Here is a 22,206-nt window from a genome sequence, read left to right on the forward strand (position 1 = left end):
GTCCGACACCCACAGCTGCAGCCACCCTTACGTGCTGAAATCGGACATTCATACATACATTTCCATTGGCTGTTTAACTGAAAGAGCTTTCAAGGTCAAGCTAACTTTTCCACTTATGCCACAATATAGGGTCAGGGGTTTTCTTCACAGGGGATTTTAAATAACAATTCAAAGGTTTCAAATGTGCTTTAACAAAAGCCACTCTTGATTAGCAGATCATCAGTATCGTATTAAGCACAAACCCAGCTGGCCATTTCTTTTTTATTTTTTAAAGTGCTCCAGACAGCGATTTCACTCTGTAAATTCACTTTAGATATTTTTTTTTTCTATAGATGAGTGACTTAGTGTAGCCAGTAACAATGATGACAGGCCATTAGCCACTGGAGTGTTGGCCTAATAGTTTTTGATTGAGTGGACAAGGCTCATGAATTTTCTGATTGAGTCGAGGGTGTGCAGGTCAAGTGTGAGTGCCGCCCATGTGAGGTGTTCTGTGCATCATTCTGCTTTAAAAGGAGACAGACTGCTAGTCTGTTAGTCTGCAGAGCAAAGAAGAATACAAGAGCACATCACACAGACATCCTTTCAAAATAGCTGTTTTCACAGAAAGAGGGCATTGAGTGCACTGCCTGCAGAGAAAAAGACACCATGGGGTGAGGATGCTGTTAAGGAACATGGGAAGCCTGAATAATCACAAGGGCAGTTTGTCCTTCAAAGAGCGATCATCAGATTTACAAAGAACAGAAACTTATAACTGGTATGCTAAGTGCATCAAAATGTGAATAATGCTTTTTTTTTTATCTTTTCTTTATGCTAAGCGAGAATAATTACAGAATCAAAGTATTTAATTATTTCACCTAAAAAATAGATGAAATATATTAAGTGAACTGTATTTTTTTTTTTTTTTTGGCAGTTTTCTAACGGAAAAAGAAGTTACTCCAACACTGTTATCATAATCTTGGCCATGTTTAAATTCAGTTTAAAATGCTGCTGCATGTGATATTCAATTGTCTAACAATAACGATTATAAAACACTAAATCTAAAAAAAAAAAAAAATAGAAAAAAAAAGGACACAGCATTACATTTATATCATTTAAATTAGTCAATAGTATTAGTATATTATTTTGAAATTGTCTTGTTGGATACAGTCATTTCTAATAAATAAATACAATAATTAAAATGTATTAATAATAATAATAATAATAATAATAATAAAGTGTTTTTTGGCCTGTTCATTTGACAACTGTATTGCTGACATTCTTGTGTGGCACTACTGTTCATACAACATGCATCCAAATAACCACCAACTTTTTTCTGCCGCCTTATGAATGCAGTATGTTCCTAAATAATTTTTAATTTTGAAATAATTAAGATTTTTGTAATGTTTTTGAAAGTCTCTTATGCCCAAGGCTGCATTTATTTGATAAAAAATACAGTAAAAACAGCAAAATTGTGAAATATTTTATTAAGTTGAAGTAACTGATTTTAGTGGTTGACCGATATATCGCCAAGGTCGATATATCAGCCGATATTTGTCATTAGCCCTCGCGGCCCACAGGTGAAAAACTTTTTTTGGGGCCTTCTAGGTGGCGCTCACGGCCCAAGCGTGGGCTGCGGCCCTATGGTTAAGAATAGGTGGTTTACAAAATTTGGTTTAAAAAACAGTTTTCAGCATTGATAATAATAAGAAATTATTCTAGAGCACCAAATCAGCATACTGGAATGATTTGTGAAGGATAATGTGACAATGGAGTAATGGGTGCTGAATAGTGGTCGACCAATATTAGTTTTTGGACAGCCGATGCTGATATCTTGTAAAACAAGGGGGGGGGGGTGATAGCTTATATAAAGCATATATATATATATATATATATATATATAAAACAAGTTAACCAAACAAGTTATCAATTGAAGACACCAGAATGACCTCTGTCCAACCATGAGACAGTTACAATACACCATCCCACCACTAGTGGCAGTAATGCCTCAGTTGTTTAACAAACGCTAATAAGCAGAGGAAGACACTCAGTCAACCGTAGCCTGAAGCAAAAGTTACGCTTGTTTCACCCAGGCAGGAAGGAAGTCGACCGGAAGTTGAAGTCGGCCACGTGCCACCATCTTGTAGCAGAATTTCACTTGCGTTAGCATTCCCATTGACTCCCATTCATTTTGGCGTCACTTTGACAGAGAATAACTTTACATCTGAGGCGTTTAAAGACTCCATTTGTCCATTATTTATTTCTAAACACACACGACAATGTATAAAGGGCTCCATTACCTTCTATGTTACATTATGGCCCCGTAGAAACAGTTTTTGTAAAAATAGGCTAACGATTGCGTCATAACTACTCGACTCTCGCACAGTAGTGAGTGACGTGACATTCAGCCAAGTATGGTGACCCATACTCAGAATTCGTGCTCTGCATTTAACACATCCGGAGTGCACACACACAGAGCAGTGAACACACACATACACACTGTGAACACACACCTGGAGCAGTTGGCAGCCATTTATGAGTTATTGAGTTCCAATGGGGTCGCTGTGTCCATTTCTTTTACTGTCTATGGTTTCACCCCTGATTTCCACTGCACACATCTGCGGCGCGTTACGGCTCTGACGCGGCTACCGAAGCTGTTCGCGGTCACTCTAGTCTATGCTTGTGTTTACACCAGACGCTCTGCGGCACTTTTCAAAAGCGTCCCAGAAGTAGCTTTCCGCACCGCTTCGCTAAAGATAGGCGCCTAGTCTATTTCTGACGCACCCCGCATCCAAACCATACAGTAAATACAAAATAGAGGTGAAAAAAATAATGTGCATTTCAAAATAAACACCCTGTGCAGACTCCCAATCGTATTTCACATTACCATATTAATGCGGCCAGAAATAGATGACAAGAGGTTCATCCTTAAAGTTGAAAAACCTCACATTATTATATGACATCACAGATCCTTTTTACAAGGCCAATTAAAAAAAGGAAGTGGTGTGGAGTTTAACTGCTGGAGTTGCATGACTGGAATATACATAATTAAACATAACAAAACATTAACATTTAGCCAACCATGTTAGATCACACAGAAATCAAGAAAAACAATGTTGGACATAGGCTGTAGTGTTGGAGAGGCAAATCACGTGGTCTCGCGAATCCTACCGCTGTGATCCGCCTGTACCATTTTTGCTGTGCTGCACACGCTGAATTACGGCTGTTTAACAAATACTCTGTCTGAAGTGTGTATGCGTTGCATATTTTTTTACGCACCCATGTTAAAGGATTTCAGCGTTCACACTGCATGCGGCTGAGGTCTGTCAGTGCGTTCCAGGAGCGGTCCGTCAGTGCGCCTATATTTTTTCATTTGCACTTTATTTAAATTTTCATTTACAACTCATTTAATTTGAAAAAATATTATTTTGAATTTATTTTATTATTGTTTTTATTTATTTTATATAAATGCTATTTTTTTGTAAGTAAAATCTGTCAAATCTTACTGAATTTTTTTTTTTGTGTGTGTGTGTTAATATGCCTGACTTGAGCCTTTTAATTTTGTTCTTGATGCAGATTGATTTGTTCCTTGAATTGCTGTGTGTTTGACATCTTGTTGTATGTGTAGGTTTATATACACATGAATAATAAACTTTTAAACTGCAAGTGGATTTCATTTAGTTATTGAATACAAATCAAAACAAGGCTGAGATCAATAAACCAATACAGTGCTAATATTTGATTGGATCCTGGGCCACTTTGTACAGTAAAATTTGGGCCCCAACATCAAAAAGGTTAAGAACCCCTGTTGTAAACCAAGATAAACTACCATTGAATAGCTTGGGGGAAGAAAGTGTTTTGTTTTCATTTGTTCATATGTTTCAACTCATCAACATACTGAAAAATGCACCTCAGTGACAAAAACATATATATATTTATTTTTTAAGGAGCCATTAGGAGCAATGTATTCTGACTGTGTTACACTACTGAGTTTTTCTTTCTTTCTAAAATCTCTTCTCTGGAGATGGAGAAAAGCCACAAAGGCAAAACTCTGGCAGCTGGAATGTCTAATCTTACTTAATTCCACCCTTACATATTACAGAGTAATTCATTAATAGCAATCATCATTTCCCAATCTGCATTAAAATGATTTCAGTCTTAATGTCACTTTCTGAGGACAGATGGTGATAACTTTCCCATTTTTAATCATAAATCTAATTTACGATTGCTAAGGAATGGCATCCATATTTGATGAAAGCCTATATCTCAAATCAAAGACCAATAAAGCCTGTAAATCATTTTCAGTACATCACAGGAAATGAGTGAAGGGGTCTTCCTCCAGTCACCACCAGGCACTCTCAAAGGCTCTCTCTCTCTCTCTGCCTCTCTCTGAATCTGTCAACTGCCTGTCATTTTGGTTACGTTTAATAATCGAGCCGCAAACTTCTTTTAACTTCAGGCAAGAGCAAAAAGGTACAAAGTATTTCTGTAAGCAAAAGAAAGAGAAAGAGGAAAACATATTTGCAACATTTCCATGCTACACACGGCTAGAGTAATCTTAAAAGCGTGTTGTGAAGTTGTCAGAACCAATGCAGAAATTCCTGCCCACTCTATTAAAATCCTACCAGAATTTCCTCCCTATATTCATTTCACTGCACTCAAAAAAAAATTGGGGGATGAGAAACGGAGGCAGAGCGGGGACAAATTGCTTTGGTGTTGCAGAGAGCACTCCCCTGAAAAGAGAAGAGCACAAGACGCCTTCTCTAATTCAAATACCCCTTGTATTTAAAATGATGAGATGCCATTAAAACCTTTTAAAAGGTTATATCTTGCCTCAAAATACCAAAAAGAAGTGCTGAATAAAATGTCCAGTAGAAGAACTGCAAGAGAAAGGACTATCTTAAATGGATTCAGTGCTGGATTCAATGTAAGTTAAGCTCAGTCGACAGCATTTGTGACATGTTGATTACCACAAAAAAAATTTGCCTTGTTCCTAATCTTTTTAATAAATAAATACATTTACACTTACTGTATGCATCCAATTTGTGGCCCTTTCTATCTCATTTCCAGCAGTATGCACTTATCACCCACATGCAGAGGGAGAGCCTTACTCTCCAACCTCATTCCTTGACCAAAAAACAACACCTGCTCCAAAACCTTCAGCTCCACAGTACACCTCAAAGGTAGGATGCACATGAGCAGCCACAGTATTTTTGTCAGGTTACTGAAAAAAACTATATTTCCTGTCATTGTAGTTTATCTTTCGACTAAAATGAATGAAGCCTTCTCACTTTGTCTGATTTCTTCAGGCTTGGTGAAGCGGAAGCGGTGACCATGACACTGTTTCCCCCCATTTCTTCTGACATAATGAGCTCTACCTTTCTGAAGGCGAAATTACAGGGTATTATTCTTGGGCTGTGAGTGATGACTCCTCAAAACAATGTTCCTGTAAATAAATTATATTTCTCCTCAGTATTGATTAGTATTTCACTGGCAAACTGCATTATGGAGGAGGTCACAGACGATATTACAGCTATAGTTTAAAACTTTATAAACTTTTAAAAAGATAACACGTGAAAAGCTTTTCAACCTCCTTCTGTTAAAATACAAACTTTGCTGACCTGCTTTTTTTTACCAAAAGAGAAAACACCTTAAACACCTTGAAGACCTTTAAATACTGTAAATCTCTATTAAAATGGAAAAATAAACATATTAAAAAAACTATTTTATTAAATGGGCCGGTCTGACTCTGAAGCCTAGTCTAGATGTTCCTTCTTCGTAGCTATTAAAAATACACAATGCATGCTCACGTGAATTCTATCCTACAGAAAATTAAATGAAATTCTATTAATGTAATGTAATGACTTGCTGCTTTATCAAACCACCACTACCTTAACTGGTGTATGAACAAACCGGATTACCCTGAGTAAAACAAAATCGTATTTTATGAGGCCACTGCAATTAACATTTACATTATTTATCAAGGACTCACATCAAAAGGCACAGTTTTTGGCTTAATTTGACGGTAAAAGAGATGAATGTGATATGCCATTACAAGTATATGCTGTTTAATGGACTCTTAAATGCTGGCAGGCACAGAGCATCTTAATAAACCTATTTGTCAGAGTACACTGATGAGGATGTTTTGTTAGATCAATAGTTTCCAATGACCATGTCTCTGAGTGCTGTATTAAAGGAATGTTCCAGGTTCAATACAACTGACAGCATTCAATGCACAATAGCAATTACCACGGAAAACACTTTCGACTTTTCTCTTGCTCTTTTGAAAGGCAAATTCCACTGTTACAGTGAGTTTACAGGGTAAAATGTGAAGCTCATACTTTAGCTAAAGTTTTAGTATTTGATAAATGTACTTTTGTGTCAGGTAAAGACCAGTTTACCAGGTTTGTAAGCTTTACCAGCAATATATCATAATGCAAAGTTAAGATTTCATGAGAAAACTGTGGATAATCTTGCAAATGTTAACAAGAATAATATTTAAGTTTTATGACTACAGTTAAAAATATATATGGTGCAAAACAAAATTATATTCTATAGTAATTGATAATATGAAATGCTATGGACTGAAGTTAACTTGTACTGAACAATGGACATTTCTTTAAGAAGTTGCATCAGTAATATAGATTCACAATTGGTTGTTATGATTAACCATGACATTGGACCATTTCTACTGCATTTACTGATCTATGTCAAATTATAAAAAAATAACACTATAATACAATGTCAATTCCTACAACTTGAATTTGTTAGTATAGTTATTATTAACCAAAAGAGAAACTCTTTATATTAAGTTTTCATAATTGCCATGCACTAGCATTTGAATTAATAATTTTAATACAATACAAATATGGGTGCATGTTTAAATAAAAAAATATTTGCATATAAATAATCAAACAATGTACACATATAAGTACATTGAACACAATATATCTGTTATATTATTATTATTACACAGCAGGACCACTAAAAATTTGAAATGAATTAATGCTTTTCAGCTGACCAATAGAACCTTACTGTTAAGTGTTACCAATGAGTGTATATAAAAGCATATGCTGGTTCTGTTCTGCATTTCTACAGTAGACATTGGTGACTGCAATTCTTCCTAAATCTGTCCTTCTCTTTCCTGTTTGGCTGTCTAAGCATTCCCAGATAAAACTCAAATTCTCCCAGTCACGCTTCACCTGAAACAAGTAAAGCAATTCAAGCAGATCTGACACATGAAGACCTCCCTAAGAAAAGAGGGAAAGCAGCCTGAGAGCACGCACAGATTTCTCTCAATAATGAAACCGGATTCACACCCCTTAAGCTTCATAAAAGAGCAAGCAATGACAACATGATTTAATGACAACAAAGCACGATTCGTCAACAAGAGAATATCACACAAGAGCTTAGCATGACTCTCCACAAAAACACATCTCCCCCAAAGAGTCTTGGAGGTTCAGCCTCGTCTGGCACCACACGGAGCATACCTCCTGCTGCGGAGAAATTACATGGACTAAAGTCAGAGCACGCGCTCCAACAAATCTACGTCTTTGGAGACTGTGGAGAAAGGAAAACCCAAACACAGAAACCTGCTCCTATTCTGTGAGCAAGACTAAGACTCAGACGGCTCACCACAGAGGTTTGAAAGGTCTGGAAGCATCTAGCACACGAAGCACACTTCTAGCACACAAAAATGGCAAGAGCTGGCTGAAATACGCAGTTCCCAGCTACTCAGAAGTGCATCAGCATATTGCAAACTATAATTTCTTATCATAATATTTTCATTTATTATCGTTATCATAGACACAAGGTTTGTTAATACTTACTTCCAAGTTGCAAAATCATGTGGATAAATGAAAAGACAAAAAAAAAAGCTTAGTGTGTTGTTAAATGAAACTACAGCAGTAAAATAGCTTGTAGTTACGGGAAAGTTTCCTCAGAACTAGATCTTCGGACCTTATCTAGCGCACACATTGGCACCTTAAAGGTATAGTTCAACCAAAACTCAATGTAATTTTTTTCACCAAAATGCACGTCAATCAGAAAATGAACTAATGACATAATTTTCGAACAAAATCAGGTCAAAAAGTGAATCTGGAGTTCATTCCGGCAGTTCAAAACAGCTGCCCAAGTGAACTTTTCTAGAAAAATTCGCTCCAGCTGGTGAACACCTCCAAACTACCACTGATCCTGCCCTTTTTGATTAAATGAAAGCTGCTTGCTTTGAAGCAATCTGTTCTATAAAGCACTATATAAATAATAATGTGAGGTGACTCGACTGGAGTGCCAAATTGCAGAGTTGATGTAAATATATCCACATCGGTATGATCGGATGCTTTCTCGTCGCTGTAATTTTGTGTGTTTATTTAGTTACTGAGAGGAAAGCGCACAGCACATATTTACATATGCATCTAAATGTCTTTCTCAGCAGTCCGGGTGGCACTAGGATGTTCGCTAACCATACATTGCTGCAAAAGTATTTCAAACAACTTCAACTCCTAAGCAATTAACAAAAAAGAACATTGGTGTGATAATATCAGGGCCTTTCCTGTCTTTTACAGAATAATAGATGACATATTAATGAAGTTGAAAGTCACAATGAAAGTCAATGGTGTCCAAAAACAAAAGGACTCAATTGACTTCCACTGAAGTGTTCTACAAAAGAAAGTCATACAGGTCTGGAATGAAAAGACTGAGTAAATTATAGAATTTTCATTTTTTTCAGTAAACTGCTCTTTAAAAGCACACATTGATATAATTCATATCTAAATGATACACCGGAAAAACTGGTGTAGGATATAGGCCATGTCCTCACGTACACTGAAGTTTTTCGTTCTTCCGTTTAAAAAAAAAAATCTCTGTCCACATAATACGCATGCTATAAAGCACTGTCAAGAGCATGCCAAGACGTCAGGTTTCGATATAATCTCAACCATAAAGCCATGTTGACCAATCAGAAGCCTGAAAAATTTTCAGTGACTGAAAAACCGGTGTTCGGTTTCAGTGACATAGTGCAGCTTTTGGATGTGAATTAACGGCCAAACCACAAAGAAAATGCTACGTTTTTGCAAATAACTTTGTTCTCGTGGACAGGGCATTAAATTAAACATAAAATTTTGAAGTAGACTGAATAAGTATTTTCTTGATTACTGTGATTTTCTTTTTACACCTTTCTTTTTTATACTTGTGTTTGTTTTTACAGTGTACACATTGCGCTTTAAAGTACACATATTTGTGTTTCAAAGTGACTTAACAAGCACCCTTTAGAGTTCACTAAAGTACTGTATACTCAGTTATAGGCTATGCCGTTTGTTTCTTACAGTAGATGTACAACTAGCTGAATCTATGTGAAAAGGGGCCAGTGAGAGAGCAAGTTGTGGTTTGATGTCAGGTTTAATTAGCTAACATGACCTGAGGACTCATTACTGAGTCGCCGAGCAAAGAATAGAATAGGGAGAACTACACCCTCCTCTCTGGTCCCTGTGAATCACCACAGGGTCTTGATAAAGAGCAAGCAAAACCACAAGCGACCTCCTTTAGAAAAATGTCAACCATATCAAAACTTAACAGGAACAATTATTTGTGTCTACGGTTGGGTATGAGCAAGTCAAACATGGGTCAGTGTTGTTTGGAATCATGCGTCTAATGGGGTAAAAAAAATGACAAATGGGCTTCACTCGCCTCTTTTCATGCTATCACCCTTCACATTTTTCAGATCCCGAGCTCTTATTAGACAGATATCGAACTGATCCTGGGTTTGAGGACTGGCACGTTTGCTTGACAGTGTTCAATCGATACCGCTTGCCTTGATATCTGTGATCACTGACGTTGCAATTACAGCCACTTCAGTGATCCAGATGTGCTTCTTTTGATATAAATCATTCAGGATTTCGCTGGTGTGAGACTACAGTCTGTTTCAGATTGATTAATAGGATAAACTGTATCAGCAGTATAAGGACACCTTTAAGTGTAGACTTTAATGACTCTGATGTGAATTGTATTGCCTTAACCAGCAAATGTGACATTTACACTACCGCTCAAAAGTTTGAAATAATTATGTTTTTTCTTTTAAGAAGTCTTTTATATTCATTAAGTCTGCATTTATTTGATATAAATACAGTAATATTCTGAAATAGTACAACTTCAATGTATGACTTTCTATTTTAATATATTTAAAATGCAACATATTCCTGTAGTGGCACATTCTGAGTTTTCAGCAGCCATTACTCCATCTTTAAGTGTAACATAATCCTTCATATGCTGATTTGGAGGTCAAGAAATATGCATTATTATGAATGTTTAAAACAGATGAAACCATCATTCAAAAGTTTGAGGAAAGCAAGCAAGGTTAGACTTTTGACTCTCTATTTGACACACTGAAAACTGCAGAAATCACTGCTAAAATTCAGCCTTGCCAACACAGGAATACATTAAATTGTAAAATATATCCAAATACAAAAGAGTTTTTTTAATTTCCAAAGATAAATAAATAAAGCATAATATTACAGATTATACTGCATTATTGATACATGAGAATAAGAGACATTTATTAATTCTTAATTATTTAACTTTTTTTTAAGTAGGGTAAAAAATAACATAGGAACATCAACAAAAGTCATAAACACCCCTTTGTTATTTCAGCCATTTCGATCACATTTTGGGTTGCATGAAAGGGATTTTCGGACTGAGTCTGACAATAGTAGGGGAAAATGATAAACTGTGTCTGGAAGCTATGGATTATGTTTAATTCATTACGCTTAGCTAGGGGCATATTGGTAATTTCAAATCCTCTGTGTTGAGTTAATTATTAGAATGCACTCGTTAATCAGTCATATTCACCTCTATGCTAACCAGTGTACTCAAAGATAATAAAGCCATCCATGCATGCTAATTGAAACACAAATTTATACATTTAATTGAGCTGATCTGTGAAAATATCCCCAGATCCATCAAAGCAGAGTAAATGAAGGTAAAAGAGGCATTTGTTATTTGGTTACGGGCCTATTTATTCAACCAAACACGTTTCACTGAACCTTCCTCAATGAATGTTGCTCTATTAGACCATAGCACAGGTCAGCAAAGCTTCCTTCCTTTAAAACCACATATCACCTTAAAGCAGATTCCACAAAAACCATTTGAAGCCGGTCCTCACAGTCCATTTAAAGACATTCCATTAATAGTATGATTCAGAGTCTCCTGTGAGCTGGTCTTTGGAGGATGTTCCAAGTCTCTAAACTCACTGCCTCTTTGGACGCTGCCAGCACTGAAGACTCAATACCTCTGGTGCACACCTGCCAGTTACAAATATTTAAGCTAAATTACAGATACAAGTCCTTTAGAGTCAAATGGCAACTATGCATGAACACACACACTAAAAAAAGCTTCACTGACTTATTTAAATCTAAATCTGGTCTGCATTTGAGAGTTACATGGTAAGTCTCTATATAGAGTATTAATGTAAGAAAAGCACTGGATATGCTGCTGACGGCCTGAAGTTAACTTTTGAAGTTGAGGCTCAATCAAAAACTGATGTGATGGGAGCAGAGGGAATGCAGTATGGGAATAAGCCAACCATTATAGCATCAAAAAAAAATACCTGCTGTGAACAAACATTGAAGGATTGTTGAATGTAGTGCTTTTGCACCAACATTTTTGCCATCTATTACATCTTAAGCATCAGACGCCCCGGTGTCAATCCTCCAATAAAACCAACTCTAATGGGGAAACATGTCATTTATGAGAGTCATTTGCATTTAAATTCAGCTCAAGGATTGAGGATGTCAAGCTGGAAGGCCATGAAACAGCAAATGAAACTTCAATTGACGGGGAAAACTGTTACACACAATATCAGATGATGATCAGATCTGCTTGAAGAGGCAAGGCGATAATAAGAGACAAGGAAATGTAATGGATATTGAACTTATTGGAATAATTGTGATTGGGACTTGATTATCTTGGGGAGACACTCTCTATCCAGGTTTAATATGCAGACGCCATCAATTTATCTGACAGTTGGAATGAGAGCGATGGTTTGGACGGTCAATCGTGTAGAGTGAATCGTGTAGATGATGTTTGCCAAGGCTTAGTTAATAAATTCCCTCCTCATAAATATTCATTTAGTTCACTTACCAATCGGTTCTGAATCTAATTAACACCATCAACAGCATTGGTTAAACAGATCGAACTGATAACTGTTCCAGTCCTAATGAAGACTAAGCACATTCAAGATTCAAGTAACCAAATAATTTTGCAACTATGACTGTGTTTAAGAAAAAATAATAATTTCTTCCAATCTGGACTAGTGGTTTTAACTACTGTTAATTGAATGTGAGACAATAATTTCAAGAGGATCTATGTTAGTGTACAAATTTGCCTACAACCCAAATACTGTGCCAGTTTTAACAAGATTACAGTAAGTGGATTATACAACTATGCGGCATTCTTAAATCTGACAACTCTGTCACAGATGTGAAGCGTAAGCAGGGATCGTCTTCATAAAAATGGCATGTTTAATGTCACTGCTATATATGTGCTATAAAAAGAAAAACAGTGTGAGCAAACATTAAAGAAGATCAAATGGGCACAGACACTTTTTGCCTATAGCATCTCAGCAGTAAGACCTGGTTAGCGCAAGTAATTTAATACTGTTTAACTGAATCATGTAAGGACAAAGGCATGCTAACACTACATTAGAGACACTTTGCCTACTGCCCTAAAAATTTAGCCTTTCAGTGGACATTACAAATCAGAGTTTGTCCTCTGGAGGCAAAACACATCTTGTATAGCTCGCAAGATTATGCCTAGTGTAGATTTATGCCTGGTTAACATTCATTCGCCTTGCAATGACTCATCGCATTCCTCGTCTAAACAGATCAGGAAAGGGAGAAAGAGCACTCAGAGGAGATCAGCTCTAAAAATAAAGAGGAAAAGGCATGATTAGAATATACTTCCTGCCCCCTTTTTTATACCAGTGTCTCAGCAGACAGGAGGCAGCAGATTGTTTCAAATCTCCGGCCTCTATGGAGCGCCACAGGCTGTGGAAATCACAAACCCACCCTTCGCGCTATTAGCGCTGTGACCTCAACAGTGTTAAATCAGATATTGGGTGCGAAACTAGCGGGGAAGAGGAGGGCTTTAGCACGTGTCATTGAGGTGGCTGGTTTTAAACCATCCTCGATCGTTCGTGGATTTTCAAAAAGGTCAAAGCCAATCTGGCAAAAAAGGTCATGCTTTGACACAATCACACAACTGAATCATTTTGGATCTGGTCTGTTGAACAGCTTGCAGGCTGTTTAGAACTGAAAACTTTGGGTTAGATAAGGGAGAAGGTCAAGTCGTCGTGGCCCGTTAGATACAATAGTTTTAACAAGAACGCTATCTGGAAAGATGACAATCTAATAATTTCTCAGATAGTTAGATTAGCCTGAGGAATACGTTTGGACCTATGTGAGCTCATCGTTTCCATAGGAACATAACATTTAACAGTCATCAGTGCTCTCAAAATGAAGCAACAGACGGGATCAAAAAGCAGAAAATTATGAGAGAGATGATAAATGAGGAAGGACTGTTAACAGACATAACAAAATCAACCTTCAAATGGATCTATCTATAATGGAAAAGCACTATCAAAATTAACTTGAATTTAATATATCAGCTGTAAGTATGAATTTAATATATAAAGAAATTAAAAAAGAACTTCAAAACTTTAAAAAAAAAAAAGTTAATTTTTACATAAGTAACATTGATTATTATGATTTTAAAGATTATTATTAAAATAATAGCAATAATAAAAATAATAACATTTAAAAATGAATAATGATAATATGCTTTTTATTATTATTAATCTTATTTATAGCAATAATCATATTTTAGAATAAATAACTTTATCTATTATTATTACTACTATTATTATTAGCATATAACAACAACAACAATTATAATAATAATAACAACAGCTTAAATTCAGTTCTTTTACAGACATCTTGCCAAAAATTTTAACGAGTCAAATGAAATTTCACCTGCAGCTATAATTTATTCCCCTTTTGTGTCTTTAGTACTGCAGAACTGTGATGAAATTTTATATAAAATGTGAAGGCACAATTTGAACAGTGTTTTAAGTATCACAGCGCCCCAGAGAGATGGCAAGCAAATGGACTGCATTAATAACCCACCAATAACAAAGGCAAAAATCAGATGCTGCAGGCAAAACATATAAAATATTCTGCCCCCAGTTTCTTGTAATGGTTATAAATGGTAATTTTTGTAATGAAGATCAAATGCTGTAAAGATTCACAGCTGAATTAAAACTGTACAACTAAATATAAGCATGCATTAATTCTTAAAACGATGCTTGCCTTCACATGCTGTCACAACTGATGCGGAGAAAACTGCTAGGTTTAAGACTATGGCAGACAAGTTGCCTCTGAACAAAAGGTTTTGAACATACTAATTAAAGAAGAAAGAATAACTTCATGCCTGTAGAGGTCTATCGCTCCTCTAAATCAAAGAATGAACAACATCTTGATAGGAAATGATCTGAAACCATTCCCTTTTAATGAATGCCACCTCTCCCCTCTCAGCCCAGCCAAAAAAAAAAAAGAACAATTTAATGAAATGCACCACTAATAAAGAACATTCTCCAATGCAGACTCCAAATAAAATCATACAGAATTAATTACAGTGAGGCAGAATGACCTTTTCAGCTTGATAAATCATAAAGCGACGTTAGGCCTGTGGACATAGAATGTCTGGCTTTGATAAACAATATCCTACCTCCTGTATTGACCCGAGAAAAAAGTGAATTACCAAACCGAGTTCCGACTGAAAGCGACTGTCTATCCCGGGTCTCTAAAGCATTTTCTTTCTGAACCCATCATATATTTCATCAATTAAACTATTTTTTCCAATCATGATGCAGTCCATCATTCGATCTTGAGTCCAAACAACCTTTCTTTGGGGAAAATACACCCCACGGCTTTGAAAAGAGTCTTTTAAATCCATTTCTAAACCAGCTGCATGTTCTGTATACCTCCTTATAATGAATTCCACATTTCAATCACAAACCTATTCACAGAAATCATGATTGACTGGAGTGGGAAGGAGATTGGGCACTTGACAGTTGCCAAAGAAAGTTTTTACCAATCCAGAAGTAAAATCAAGCACAAATCTTTCATAACCATTTTTGATTTGATATTTAAACTTCATCTTTAAATGTCAACTATATAGGGATGTTTATTTCTTGCTTGATGTTAATAACAAGGTTTTACGATCTACCAAGAAGGCAGCTTATAAAGGGGTCATGAACTGAGAAATCAAAATTCCCTTGATCTTTTCACATGTAAGAGGTCATTGTATTATAAAAACGTGCTGTAAGTTTCAGAACTCAAAACTTTCACATTAGTCTAAAAACATCTTATATTGAAGCCAATCTGCCAAAACAACAGGTTGTGGAATGTGCCACTTTATGATATAATAGTGGCTATACACAGACTCCACCTGAAGATGATCAACGCCTGCTTCTGCATCACTGCCTGTTTAGCCCCGCCCACCAATACACATGTAGTAGGTAAATAACGAGAGAGCAAATGCAGGTGCACACAGAAACCAAATGATAAAGATGCTCTGAAGACAAAAAGACTGGAAAAACATTGCATTGTCTTCCTTCTGATCTCACCCTTCGGAAAGAGTGGATGAATGTTTTTAATGAAGTTTCAGACAGCGTCGTAATTTTCCCACGATTCATTTACAAACAAGGCACAATTCGCTGCAGGATTTTCAGAAAGACTGAAACTAAGAGACATGCTGTGCAGCTTGGATCTGACAAAAATGTCTCACCACACAAGTGTGAGTAACTGTTTTTATTATGTGGTCACTATTGCTTTGTCAGTTATTACAGATCGTTTGATTTGTACCGAGTATTTATGCGTTTTTAACATAAATCACAGAAGCGTCCATCTATGAAAAGCTGCAAAACTGTTGTTTCAATCATAGCAGTGAGCGTTTGGTTCCTAGAGTTAACTGATGGACTGGAGCTTTGTGGGTTGCTTATGGATTGCAATGTTTTTATCAGTTGTTTGAACCGTCATTCTGACAGCATCCATTCACTCTGATGAAGTATGCACATCTAGAATGTCGTTATTTTCTTTTACCAGAAACATACACTTATGCATTGGTGAGTGATAAAGCAACACTACCAAAAGCAATTACATTTACTTCCTTTTGCTGGCAGATTCTAAAGGTAAAAAGAAGAACTCCAACAAACCAGTGTTAACAAACCTTTGCACACAACCCCAAAAAAGTGTAATGCCCCTTAACCAGAATACAAAGCAAACATAAGGCAAGTATACTCACAATTGCTGATGACTATAATTAGCACGTATAACCTTACTCAATACTTGTTGGACTGGCCATTTCAAACATTCATACCCATTAAGATAAATACAAAAACTGCTGTTAAGACAGCTGTGTATTTATATGGTAGCTACTGTGCTTTCCAGAGGAAAAAAAAAAAAAAAAAACATGCAGAGATGGTCAAACATAGAAATTTACTTAATGCACAGAGCCATTAAGATCAATTAAAAGGAATGCACTGCAGCAGTCCGCTCTAATGCACTAATGTTATTGATTGCAAGTTATGGTACCAGTTTGAGTCATAGTCTGTAACAATATCACACAATAGGTAGAGAGGAGAGTGCTGCAATATGATAAACCATCTCTAAAAGCCCCTCCAATGCCAGTCTAATGCTGTTTTCTCAACCCCTGATGCATAACTGGGTGTTTGTGGTCATATAAAAGTAGCTCTGTGTACAGGAGGTCATGATTTCACATCAAAAAACCAACTAAACTTTGGATGTGTCTAATTCACTATAATCTGCACAAAACTTTGTAGAATCCACCAAATATGACTCAATCACCACCAGATTAAAACATAGCTGGTATGCTGGTTTTGTCATTGTAAACAAAGTAAAACTAGTAAAAAATTGGTACGGTATTTGATTTATTATTTTTTTTTATATAAATGAAGATTAGATGAAAAAGTTACATTTAATATTGGAAACGCTTTACAATTACGTTCCACTTGTTAATATTAGTTTGCATTAGTTAACATGACCTAACAATGGAAAATAAATATAAAGGTTTTATTCATCTGTTCATTTTATTATTTACTAATACATTATAAAAAATGTAAAGTTGTATCTGTAAATATTACTCATTGGACCTGAGCAAAAATGAATGTTTACAAAAAAATGATAGAGTAACAGATTAATTGCTCACTGTTAATTTCAGTTAACTCAATAACTAAAACATTTCACTAACTAATGGGATCTTATACATTAAGCGCAAACCAAAAAATGTTTGTTGTCTTGACAATTTGCTGAAATATGCTTAAGTATTAAAATTACTTAACACTTTAACAATTAAAAATAAAATCTAAAAGGAACCATCACAACATTCCCATGAATAAAATATAGTGAGTAGCCAATACCTACATTTTTATAGTGCATTCTGTGATGTTTTCAGTGCACCGGAACAATTTGATAATGGGACTCAGACTGCACAAATTGCAGCCAAAACCAGTCTACTTATTACACTTTAAATTTTAATGTACTAATGCAATTAAAAGTTCAGTCAAAACAACCACCAACAATACCTGTGTCAGCATCTTCATTGTGTATGGTCACTGTAACTACTATCTGTTCCATATTCCATCTGTCATTTGTCAGTATAAAAAAATAAAAACAAGAAACAAACCATAAATATTTATTAAAGGAGGTTACACTGCATCTCTCATGGTGTGCCAGCGTGTCTGACAAAACAGGAGAGCAAAGGTAAATTCATCAATGTACCTGGGGATGACAGGGATGAAGAAATACAGCCGTTTCTCACTCAGCCACAGAAGCGTCAGGCTGATAGACTTTGCTGGATGCCTGATATCTTCTCTGAGCACACATCTTTAAAACTGAGACAGTGGTGTCTCACTCCATAAACAAGTGGGCAGATAAACGAGAAAGAGTGACCAGGATTCAAGCGCAGTCACCTGATCGAACACTTACCCTTTATTCAACTTTGTTCTTAAATGTTTGTCAGCTGTGGTCACCATTCACTCTCTTTTAGTCAATTAAAGTCATTTAAAATAAATAGTTAATTAGCAGATGCTTTTATCCAAAGTGATTTAGCTTCATATGAGTTCCAGTGGTGATAACTCATGGCTTGCACCATACAGAGATCAATTCAACATACTCCTGATCACCAGCCAAGAGTGTTACCCACTACACCATACCACCCCCACAAAATGTGTGTTTTGTTTTGCATTTCTTTCTCCAACAGAAACCATTTAAAATAATAAAAAACAGGCTTTGGGCATCGCCTTTGCAATTTTTTATGCTACATCTTGCTGCAAGTGGTGGAGATGAACAATGTCCCCTTATCAATCCATATTAAGGGCACCTTCTGGTTTTCGGGAGCAGTGTGCATGAGGCCATGCGGTGCAAAACAGTAAATAAAACACATAAATATGCCACTGCAGACAACCAGCAGACACCAGGCCTTTCAATGTTAATAGGAGAGCATTGGTTACCCGAGATTAAATAATGGCCTCCTGCTTCTATCTCTGGGGTCAGGTACCCTAGGTGGCTGGATTTATGGAGTTAGCAAATTGCTTTTCTATCCTCATTCTTTGCGCCTCTTTCTGTCTGCTCATCCTTTCTTTCAACTCAGAGCGTGGATGATGGAAAGGAACAGGGGGGTGATTGGCCTGTTTTTCACCACCAGAGAGCAGGATGTGTCTCAAGGCCAGGGGAAAGCACAGAAAGACCCTCATCAAAGGCACAACTCTGCCGACACGTTCCATTACCTAGACGTTTCTCACAGCGGTGGGGCTGCTGCCAGTCAAGAGCGATTGTGATGACTGAGTACGTGACTCCGCTTTTCAACTCCGTGGGCTCAGAGCTGTATTTGCCGTTTCCCTTGACTACCAGTTCATATATCCTATCACGACTAAGGCAAACCCAGGCTGTGGGATTGCCAGCAAAAACATCAAAAGCCAGACTGAGATAAATAAGATTACACATTTATATAACCAACATAACATGGTCCATACCTAAGAAACTCGCAACTCTCGAAGAAACTAAACAGCTTTGTTTATCACAGTCTTGGCAAGGCACTGTATTGATACTCATCAAACATTCTAGTAAGGGGTTTGTTCTAGTCCAATAACTTGTTAACCCATGAGCACTGGCATTTACTTCAGGAAATGCATATCTAGTATAATTTAAAACATTAGATTATGGCATACAGAACCATCAATCTGAACTTTGAATAAACTTAGTAAAGTTCTAAAGTTTCAGACCTGTGTCGCCATAACTCCTGACATTTTTAGATCACTCCTTTAAGTGAAGCAAAAAAACGTAACAAAAACAAGGGAAACTTCCCCTGGTAGTTCTCTCTGTACAAGACGCCGTCTGAGAAAATAAATAATGTCGTCCAAAAGTACATGCTGATGTACTGATGTGCAGAGGGAAAACAAATCACCAAGAAAATGAGTAACAATTCAGAGGTGTAGTGGCAAGCACCGCTCCAATAAATGTTCTTGACAAAACATTTCAAAGCACTGTCATCCAAAACTTTGTCATCAGAAAACACTTGCTGTTCATCACATATTCACAATGACGACTACAAGTGTGGAAATGGACATGATCTGGACAAGAACAAACAAAGAAAGAGGACTGTGACAAATTTTTTTGAATGATTGGTAAATGTATTTTCAGAATAAGCTATATAATTGAAAATTCATAATTGAGGTTTTCCGTGTTCTGTAACTCTGAACATAAAAGAAATGGTAACAGTAGGCTAAGGGAAAGGGTGAACTTACATGATCTAGAAAGGAAAAAGCAAAGGGGTTTGAAAAGGGGGAGAGGATTGTGACAGTGACATAAGCTTTGAATGACTCGTGTGAATAACAAAGAGGATGAGCTGATAACTCAGACTGATGACTCTTGATCATTTCAGCAGGATCAGTGTCTAACACTCAGATAGGCATAGACACTTATTATGTTTCCTCTTTTTGTGGCTGTTCAGCATGAACTGCCACCGGCTCCAAAAACTGTCAGCGATTCAAAAAACATCAAAGCAAGAGTCACAATAGTGCTTTTAAAGGGGCTTCAACCTCATATTACAAGACTGTGCCACAACATTGAAAATTTATGAACGTGATTCGGAGACAAATGTCAAAGCCCACACACATTTCATTTTCAAAATGTGAAGCACTGTCTGCCTGGAAAGAAGAGAGGAGGGAAATCAGACTTATTTTTAGTAATTACACAGAACAAACACGGAAATGCGTCTAGAAACATTTCCAGGCTGTGAGCAACCAAATTTATCAAAGGTTTTTATGCTTGTGAACCGTGTTCTTATTTACAACTTATTCAAGAAGGAATGATTCCTATGAACCGGTTATCATGATCAAAAACATATGCACAGTATTGATTGATTGATTGATGATGGTTGTCTGAATAGGCTACCAAAGGAACGAATCTTACTTTTGACGAATGGATCATATGAGCTGTTTTTCACTACTATATAAAAACATCCACCATTACTAAACTAAAATAGCATGAGAACGTTTTCTGCACTAGCCTACTATTAATACTGAATCTACAGCTGAAGCACAACAGTGTAGACCGAAAGAATGAATCATAGGAGTCTGTTCTTTTAGTGAATCAAAACCAAATAGCGTGATGTGTCCAGTATGACACCTGAATGACTCTCGTCTACAGGTTCGGTTTTAAATAAAAAAAATACTTACGAAACTGAGTGGTTAATGAATTAATCCGTCTCTTTTACAGATTTTTTTTTTAATTAAAATAAAGACAACTAGGTTGTACTTTAAAGTCGTTAGATTTAATAAAAAAAATAAACGAGTTTTTTTTTTACTCATATAATATTTTATGGAAAAAAACGTTAGGCCTACTAAATAGGCTACTTTCACTTACGACTGCTGGACAATGCAATGGGAATTGCATGTTTTCCCCCTCCGAATATTACTTCCACAAAAGTACTAAAAGGAACGTATAATGAAAAAAGAATCATTAGGAAGCAGAACTAGAACCCTTAATTCTTCTCGACTGTCGTTCCTACAGGTCACATTGACACGCTTAAATCAGTTCAAAGTCACCGGCAGGTCACCGTCATAAGCGTCTCTTGCAAGATATTTTTCCTCATAGAGCTTCGGACAAGACGACTAACCACGAGATCTGCTTCACTGACTTGACGTATCAACCGGTAAGATCACATCATCAGGCCTTTCTCGTGACAGCGATCGAAGAGTTTGCATTAATAAAAACGGACATCACTCTCTTAATTTATCTCGTCTCTAAACTGAAACTTAAAAGGCTTCGCGTGAACAGGTTCTAACCATCATGGCACACTTGTCAAGCACAGCGAATTAAGTCCTACCTTTTTGCTACGAAAGGTGAGAAACTGCGAAAGTGGAGCACTTCAGATTTCCATTTGACACTGACGCTCAGATGAAAAGAGGAAAGCTGCGGGATGAGAGTGGAGAAGTGATGATCGGACAGTCGGCGATGAACGAATAATCTCTCATACATGAACAAGGACATCAGCCGAGCAAGACAGATCGCGTAGTTCTGCGCTCGTAGAATTCATCGTTTTGAAGTTCTGCATCTGTCCACATTGATGATAAACGCGTGAGCTGTAATCCCGGAGGTGTGAGCAAATTCTTCTTTCACTCCACATGAAGTTTGCTGGACGGCATCGTGACGCGCTCGCGCTGAAAATAGCACGAACCAGAGAGGGGACACATCGTCGCGAGGTATCTCCGGAGAGAGCCAGTCATAAACACGAAGATGTGTTACGCAGAGTGGAAGGCGCTCACATTTGAGACGGGCTGAACAACGTAAATCCATAGAGATTTGCTCACAGCCTCACAACTGCCTTGATGCTGAAATTACCTACGCACTTGGACCAAGTTACCAAGGGGACGCTTAGAATGTTTCTGTGCAAAACAATATTTTTTATTGATTTTTCAGAAAAACTGTCTTTGTAGGGTTTGATCTAGTTAGAAGCAGAATGCTTATCATTTGCATTCAAACTACATAAAATCTAGTTTGAAGTAGCTGAGCAAAAAAACATTAAAATGACAAATTGTGTATGTTGAATTAAATAATTTTTAATTCATTTTTAAATTATAGCCTTATTCATTACAATTAA

General features: G+C 36.7%; 1 protein-coding gene across 1 annotated transcript in view; it reads right to left on the reverse strand.

Moving 5' to 3' along the window:
- Positions 1-21,936, reverse strand: part of LOC113075443 (dystrophin-related protein 2-like) — a 119,458-nt gene extending 97,522 nt beyond the window's left edge. Inside the window, exon 1 of the mRNA XM_026248160.1 lies at positions 21,433-21,936. The gene's annotated coding sequence lies outside the window, so the exon portion shown is untranslated. The remainder of the gene's footprint in view (positions 1-21,432) is intronic.
- Between the last annotated feature and the right edge of the window lie 270 nt (positions 21,937-22,206).

The sequence above is a fragment of the Carassius auratus genome, unplaced genomic scaffold (genome assembly GCF_003368295.1).
Source record: "Carassius auratus strain Wakin unplaced genomic scaffold, ASM336829v1 scaf_tig00017060, whole genome shotgun sequence".
NCBI classification, from domain to species: Eukaryota; Metazoa; Chordata; class Actinopteri; order Cypriniformes; family Cyprinidae; genus Carassius; species Carassius auratus.